This window comes from Zingiber officinale, chromosome 7B (genome assembly GCF_018446385.1).
Source record: "Zingiber officinale cultivar Zhangliang chromosome 7B, Zo_v1.1, whole genome shotgun sequence".
NCBI lineage: Eukaryota > Viridiplantae > Streptophyta > Magnoliopsida > Zingiberales > Zingiberaceae > Zingiber > Zingiber officinale.
Window position 1 is genome coordinate 112,330,861 of NC_055999.1, and position 8,814 is coordinate 112,339,674.

The 8,814-nt window shown below is 36.2% G+C and overlaps 1 long non-coding RNA gene across 5 annotated transcripts; it reads left to right on the forward strand.

Moving 5' to 3' along the window:
- Positions 1-3,255: 3,255 nt before the first annotated feature.
- On the forward strand, positions 3,256-6,109 carry LOC122006941. 5 transcript variants are annotated; one of them, XR_006118804.1, is made up of 6 exons: positions 3,258-3,813; positions 3,883-3,974; positions 4,704-4,755; positions 5,004-5,427; positions 5,530-5,636; positions 5,763-6,109. It is a non-coding gene; the product is annotated as an uncharacterized LOC122006941 (long non-coding RNA). The 5 variants fall into 5 exon arrangements; XR_006118805.1 differs by having other exon boundaries at positions 5,559-5,636; XR_006118806.1 differs by lacking the exon at positions 5,530-5,636 and having other exon boundaries at positions 5,004-5,049; positions 5,330-5,427.
- The last annotated feature ends 2,705 nt before the right edge of the window (positions 6,110-8,814 follow it).

Genomic DNA, 8,814 nt, shown 5'->3' on the forward strand with positions numbered 1-8,814 from the left:
TAAATCCTTGGAAAGAATCTTAATAAATTTAAACGACTTTTCAGGAGATAAGACACATACCTGACTTACCTCGTATTCTGATGCTCCCCCTTCATCGTAGCTTTCCTCTGATGATCCTCCCTCTACGTCGATGCTCATCTCTGAGCTGGTTTCGTCTTCCTTTTGATGGTCTGCCATTAGGGCTAGTATAGCGTAGGCTTCGATTTCATATTCGGAGGACGACGATTCATCCTATGTGGCTTTTAGATTATGCTTGAGCCGAGATGACTTCTTGTTCTTTTCCTTGTCCTTGTTCTTTAATTTTGAGCAGTCATCCTTGATGTGCCCTTCTTCGTTGCTGTTATAATATCGGACCTTCCTTTTGTTCCAATAATACTTTTTCGTCTGCGATTTAAATTTATTAGTTTTAATAAATTTATTAAACTTTCTTACTAGTAGCGTCACTTCATTTTCATCGATCGACGTTTCGGAGTCAAGATATTCCTTCTTGGCTTTCAAGGTAAGATTATTGTTCGACTTTTCGATTTCTTTAGTATATGCACATCGAGTTTTGTGAAGTTCAAAAGTAGAAAATAAATTCTCCAGCGTACTTACCTCGAAGTCCTTAGGGATGTAGTATGCATGTACTAAGGATGACTATTTTGGAGTTCTTGTGAAGGTGTTGAGCGTATACCGGATTGAATCTCAGTTCGTTACCGATTCTCCAAGATTGTTGAGTTGAGTGATGAGTTCTTTGATCCGTGCTTGGAGTTGCGCTACCTTTTCTTCATTGTTCATCCGTAGGTTTGTCAGTTGGATTTAGAGGATGTTTCACCTTGCTAACTTTGCTTCCGAAGTACCTTCGTGGAGTTCCAGGAATTTCTCCCAAAGCTCTTTGGCGGAGTCATAGCTGCCGATTCGATTGACCTCTTGGGGTGGAAGGACGCTCAGCAGATGAAACTCTGCTTTACCATTCGCCACAAAGTCGGCTTGTTCTTTCTTCGTTCATAAACATTCTTCCTTTCTAACTCCATGTTGGTCCTTGGGGGCTACAAAACTATATTTCATAATTAACATAATCTCAAAATTCATTTTAAAAAAATACCTTCATCCGGTGTTTTTATTGCGCGAAGTCTCCCTCGAACTTTGGTAATGAATGCTTGCACCGGTCATCATCTCGTTGCTTCAGTCGGCGGTTCGTCATTCTGAGGTGTCCTAGCTCTGATACCACTTGTAGGACCCTTGGCAACTGGCTAGAGGGAGGTGAATAGTCTTGCAAAACACAGCGAACCTCCTCAAACTTTATAGCTTTATCAAAATTAACACTTACATAAAAATAATTAAAAGACAAAAATTAAAAAGAAGGGAGGATGTTAATCCAAGGAAGATGAAAAGCACACTAAATTCTTATTCAAGCGGAGAAGACTTTTTACAGCAGTTGAAGTACTCAAAATATGAAGCTAGACAAAAGAAATCATTTATAAGTGTTATTTCTTTCTTTTTCTTGTTATTTTTAGCTTCTGGGAGAAGAGTTACTTTTATAGCCCTGCTCGGGGCGCTTGGAAGAGTTCCAAGTGCCTAGAATGGGATAAAAGTTTGTCCCCGACGTAGAGGGATGCGTTACGTCGCAAACGGCTAACTTTTGGGTTTGGGCGCCTTGAAGGACCAGAAAGTCAACTTCTAGTTGACTTTTTGGTCCGAGTCTTTCGCTCCGGTCCAGCTCACATTGGTCTGGATCTTCCGCTTTGGCTCCGCTTGCTTGGTTGATCTCTCCCATCCGGAATAGGGCTCACCCGAACCCAACTTCCAGCGTTCGAATAATCTTTCATTTCGGCTTCTCGTCCCTCGAAAACACCGTGCGCTTTCTTCTCCTCTGCCCGCATACTCTTCCACAGCATCCCGTTCCTTAGACGCACCGAGCTCGTCGGCTCTCTCCCATGTCATCCTTCTCGCTAGCTGCGTCTTTCGCTCGACTTCTTATGCTCCTAAGTTCCTGTATACTTAAATACAAGAATTAGAAACCAATAAAATCTAACCTGAATTAATTGATCATGTCAAAACTACTTTAGATACTAACAATAAATATGCTACTGGTTATAGTTGTCTTGTTAGGATTTGAATTCTTTTCGTCATTGAGCTCAATTATTCCCATAGATTGTACTTGGTGGCAGGCATTGGTAGAGAGAAGTGATGTGTGTCAGTGATAAGTGACAACCTATGTGAGTTAGGAGTCAACCCAACATCAAGTTTCCTGTGTAAGTCAATTCACTGACATGGCGATGATTGATGATAGGGATGTAAATGAACCAAATGGTTCGTGAGTTATTCGAAGCTCGGTTCGATAAAAAGCTCGTTCGAGTTCATTCGTTTATTTTATCGAGCCAAGCTCGAGTTTGATTTCGAACTCGACAGTTTTATCGAGCCGAGCTCGAGCTTAAGGATATTCGGCTCATAAGCTCGTGAACATGTTCATTTGTGGGCTCACGAGCCAAAAAAACGAGCCTTAAATTGAGCAAAAAAAACGAGCTCTAAAACGAGCTAAAAAATGAGTTCTAAAATGAACCTTAAAATAAGCTCTAAAATGAGTCCGAAAATGAGCCTGAACTCGCTTAACGAATTAGGCTAGTTAACTATAATAATCGAGCTAATAACGAGCCGAGCTCGAACTGTTCACGAGCTTGATAATTCCAAAACGAGCCGAGCTCGAGCCTTGTAATAAAAGTTCGATTCGAGCTTGAGCCGAGCTCGAACCCGAATATAATTTAAACGAGCCGAGCTCGAGCCTAATACTGTTCTGCTCGGTTCGGCTCGTTTACATCCCTAACTGATCATCATTTCCTTGGCATACGATAGGCAATGTCTGACCCACTCCTCTCTCTCACTGCATGGTCAATGCCTATGGGAATGAGTAACAATTGATGTGCACTAAAAGAAAAATGACTTTCCGCAACACGTCATTAACGACGCACAATTAAGACTTGCTGTTAATAATAGTTTTTACGACACATCTAATCAAGTACAATATGGATACAAATAATAGCGTGCAAAAAATTACACGCTGTTAAAAATAAATATTAACAACATACTTTTTAGACGTTATTAAAAATATTACAAAATTTTAAAATTAAAATTTTAAAAACGTATAAAATATACTGTTAAAAATATTATAAATTAAAATTTTAACAGCGTACACAATAAATATGCTGTTAAAAGTTTTATGTAACTTTTCGCGGCGCACCATCTACACCATGCTGTTAATAATCTTAAAAGTTTTGGGATTTTAGCAGTGTCCGACGCGGTATCTCATCACGATCCCCGCACCTTTTTTGTTTGTTAACCTAAACTTTCCCTTCCCGCAGCATCGCCTTTCCTCTCCGCAGCGCAACACGATTTCTTCCATCGCTGACAAGGAGGTCGTCGACAAGGAGGCAGGCGGTTGTTGCCTCACTGGCCACCTCTAGAGCAGTCGACCCTCAACCTTGTCGCCTGCCTCCTTGTCGGCGGCCTCCTCCCATCGTAGCACGATCTCCACCAGTCACCATCGCGATGCAGCCGTTGCCTCTCTTCTCTTGTAGGCGGTTCGCGAGCGGCTACTTGAACGGTGATGTAACCCTTTCTTCCTCTCGTTGCGGCAATCCACAAGAAGCTTTTAGTTCTAGGGATTTCTTCGCGTGGCCTCGAGGTCGTTCATGGCCACCTTGCACTTACGTGGCTCGTTCTTTGCTAACTAGAATGCTACCCGCAACCTAGCTTCCTCCGCAACTCCTCCCACTGCCCGCGACCTAGCCTCCTCCACCACTCCTCCGCCCACTCATCATCATCAGTTCTTCAACTGTTAGTGTATCTCAAATCTATGGTAAGCTTTAAGATCCTCATCTTTAATGGAGATTCCATCGGTTGCAGGTTAGGATCTAGCTATGGCAGGGCTCTATTGCCATAGTGACCATTTCAGGTTTGCAGAATCAAATCCTCCAATCACGAACGAACTCATTAAGGTTTGTTTTCTTATCCATATTTCTTATTCTTAGGGTCATATGAATGTGACTTTCTCATAATGACCTTAAAGTAGATTTGTTTCAATGACAATGATTCATCATTTTGTATTCTTACTTATATTTTGAATTTTGATACTTGCTAATATATCTAAATTTACTAACATATACACTTTCACTTATATTTGAAAATTATAGTTGAATGATGTTTGAGTTTTAGTCGATAATGCATTGGTCTTAGAATGCAGTGATATGGTATTTATCCAAGTCATATTGTCTATTGTTTGCTCTATTCTGTCCAAATAAACTTTCAATTTCTTCAAAAAAAAAATACAGTCAGATATATTTTTAAAATTTATTGGTTATTCTTTTGAGATTTTTTTCTATTTTGATGGCTACTGTATGACTCTAAGCTTACCAATTCTTCCATAAAGCCTTTCATTCCATTCGAAGGGATGGCAAACATCATCCACAAGTGATGTGGAATGTGAATGAGAAGAATTTTATGCCTCACTTGGCTTCATCCTGATTTGTGCTACTCATTGTTATAGATTTAGTGAAAACACTATTTACAAGTAAATTGTTTCGATTGTTATTGTAAGTACATTTCATCAGTTGCATTGGAATACCTTTACTATCTATATGCAAGCATGATTCAAGGTGTACACATTGCTAAAATCACTTGAGCATCCAAAGGGATGAAAATGACTTGTATTTTAATGCATGAAACAGGTGTCTTGGTGGGTTATAACTCAATGCATGAAATTGATTTCTTGGTGCATCGGTGAGTTATACCTTAATTATATTTCACTAACAAGTCATGAAGTAGCTTGAAATTATATTATCTTTTTACTTGGTAGCCTTTTTAGCCCATTCTGCCGGTAGAACCAAAATCCATGATTTTTGATGCTCTATTAGAAAGATTGTGTTGACTTTCTTTTGAAGATATCATGTATCTGTCTAAAATATCTAGTACAAAAATTTCAAGTTGATTGGAAAATTCATCAAATTTCCTTTTTGTTGGATATACAGACTGCTTGAATTTGCGAGATATGATTCGGATGACATTCCAATCCAGGTAGTGAAGTTTCACTTACTCTTTTCATTTATCCCACATAATTGGTTTAGCACATTGAAATTTTCTAACATGCTTGGTTGTAGCACTGCATTGCGCTTCACACACCTGATATAATGTGGCTCTATAATATGTTTCTGTTGTGCTCAAAGTTTCCACAAGCACTTGAAGTTGTTGTTGCTACAAAATTCACTTAAAGAATGATTAGAAATTGGAAAAAAAAAATACTAAACATGAAATATTTATTTCTGTTCTTTATACCTTGAAATGAGTACCTATGCAGGAGAATTAGGAAGGAAAGGGATTTGCTACAAAAGAAAGTAGAGCTTGTTGCTCTTCAACAACATATTCTCTCTTCTTATTGAGGAACTGATTAATTTGGTAAGCAATTCGTTTAATAATTCACACATTCTTTAAGTTCCAAATCACAATAAATCAGTTTAGAATTAACAATTTTCACCTTCTTTTTCTTGGGTCTTCGAGTTGATTTTGGAAACATACTTTGCACTCAGCATGCTCTCTAGCCGAGGAATCTTTGCCTACTCTAACAACTAGTCAATCATCGTGCTCTCGGACTTTTACGATTTAATGTACTTAATCTTATCTATGATTTAACGGTTAATATAAAGTATTTATATTTTCCTTCTCATCTCATATATGCTTTATTAATTTAATCAAGTTTACCAACTTAAACTCTCATCATGGTTAATTTGCAGGTTGTAATTCTCTTGCAGTAGCTGATTTCAATTGTGCCATCTATAAGCAAAATAAATTCTGTCGAAAAGTATATTCAGGTCGACAATCATGAATTTTGGTTCATGGGGTTTCTGAACTACGACACTGTTGTGCACCATCTGCACAAAGCTTTGCGCCATATGCAAAAGGAAGCATCGTCGCAACTATACATCCAGATATTCTAATCATGTAACTTTTGCACTGGGCAATAGACCTAGGGTTTTTCTTTGGTTCATGTCAATATTTATATTGTTGTTTAGAAAAATTGATGAGCTTTGTAAAATGATTATTAGATGAATAAAAATTATGTATTCATATTTTGATTTTATTTTATAATTTTTATTCTATTTTAAGTGGTGTATGAATTGGGAGAATATCTAAATTTTAAATTTGTATTATATATTTTAAATCAATATTAGTGATAATTATATGGTATTTTAACCGCGTCGCGCAACACATGCTGGGATATTATTTTCTGTGGCGTGCAACGCATGCTGCATATATTATTTTTCTCGACGTGCGTTGTGTGCCGTGGATAATAATATCCACGACATGCAAGGAACTTTTCGCAGCGTGCAATGCATGCTGCAGATATTATTTTCTGCAACGTGTGTTGCACACTGTGGATAATAATACAATTGTACAGTTTATAATGCACGCTGCGGAAAATAAATTTACATGCTGTGAAAAGATATTTTTATTATAGTGGTGAAAGCTTCCAAGGGCTATATAATCAAGTGTGTGTTGGTCAAAGCAGAGAATTCTCTCCCCTCTTGCTCTTTCTCGATCCAAATTTTGTGATTATTTTTCCAATCAACGTAACTATTGACTCTCTTAAATATTATTCTCCCTTTATTTTCCTGCTCACATCCTCTTGTTGAAGGAGATAAATCCTAATCCTAGTTTTATTATTGTACTGATTTAAGTACAATATTGGAGGTTCATTTAACTACGGTAAACTATTATTGGAAGCCAACCTTGTTGTAGAGTAGAAAGAACTTTGCTAATAAGAATCCAAGTGACATATATATATATATATATATATATATATATATATATATATATATATATAGGGACAGATTTTGTGATATATAACCGACAGGGCCGTAACTTCCATGAGGCCATAGAGGCGATCGCCTCAGGGCCCAGCCCAATGAAGGGCTCATTTTTTTATTAAAAAAATGAGAGATATGGACCCTAAATGGTCGTTAAACCTATTCTCACTGTTCCGAGGCACACACTGACGCATGACTCTTATTTGTACATAATTTATTTTTCGGTGTTGCTCTTCTTTGCACGTGATTTCTTCTTCGGCGTTCTTTCTACTAAGGCACGGATCCACGGAACAAGAGGTAATCATAATCTTCTTCTTCGACCATCTTCTTCATCTTGCAACACGTGACACTAATTGTAACCTAATCATGCAACAAGGATCGTTTGTGCGACCTAATCGCGTCGATTCTCATAGTGACTATCTCAGTCGACGCGGGTTGGCAGTTGGCCTTTGTTCGCGTGACTTAATTGCATAGCACGGGGCTGTCACACGCTACCTCAGTCGCTTGTGCGAACTGCGACCTAATTGCATGATGGTTACTACTTGTCTTCTTGCTACTGTTTATAGCTACCGCATTGGTATCAGTATTATAGGATACACTAAATGGGCTACCAATGTTATCTATTGAGAAAGAAAGAGTTCGACAATTGAATTATGCAGATTTGATAATTGTTTTTATCTCTAAAATAGCTATACGAGTAGTGTTTATATAATTATTTTAAATATTTATTATTTTTTGTTGATGTAATATATTTATTTTTAATTTATTTATATATTTAATATATATGTTATTTGTAAATTAAACTTTATTATTATTTATCGTAGTAGAATAGTCACTTTTTTAGTATGCGCTTCAGGCCCCGTCGTATACAGGTACGACTCTGATAACCGTGAGACATGAATGTTCAAACTCCATTGTAGTTGTGTATTGGTAATATTTCTGCAATTATTAAAATTTAACTAGAATTCAATTAAGTGTTAGACAAAGGAAAAAAATAATGATGTATTTTATGATTAATAAAACTCTTAATTTGGCTTTCAATAATATTTTCCCAACGGACGCAGTTGAATTTTAAAATTTTTCAAAAGATGTTCCATAGTTTTATATTTTCCGCACTTCTTTTAAAAATATTTTTTTATTAAAAAATATAAAAATTCCTTTTCCGTTCGATCTGCAAGACGCCGCCCTACCGAGCGACCTGAGCACACGACCTGAGCACACGACGGCCTTGACCACTCGGCTAGGGCAGCCAGGTTAAGCAACGAAAGAATTTTTTATATTATATATAGATATGTCTTGAAAAAAAATGAAAGTACGATGCGTTTTTTCAGAAATTCTAAAACTTCGTGCGTCTGTGAGAAAATGCCGATTATATTATATATACTTTGATACCTAATTAAGATTTAATTAAACACCGACGGACACGGTAATAAAATAACGTAGCATGTACTGATCAATGTTTCTTATAATATATTTAGTATATCGATATTCAAATCAATGTTTCTTATAATATATTTAGTATATCGATATTCAAACCTGATCTTTGTCGGGCATCTACGTATTACCGACCGCTATACCTCTCTCTCCCATACTCATATAATAAATAAATCTTTACAAAAAAATAATAATAAATCCAATAATATTTAATTAAAACTCAATTAAGTGCTAATACCAACATGTTTAATAACCAGCAACTCTTCTAAAATAAAATTTCCAAGCTAAATATCATATTTTTATACTTGAATGGTTCTAAGTATATATTCAATCATATTTTAATATTAAATTTTAATTAAAATTTAGTTTTATATTACATTCATATTTGAGATGCAAAGATTTATTTAATATCCTTACTTTTATTATGATCTAATTTTGGCTGAACATATTTTTTTTTAAAATTTAATATATTTCATCGTATTTTAATCGAGTGTCAAAATATTATTATATAATAATTATATAGTAAAAACTAAGGGCAATTGTC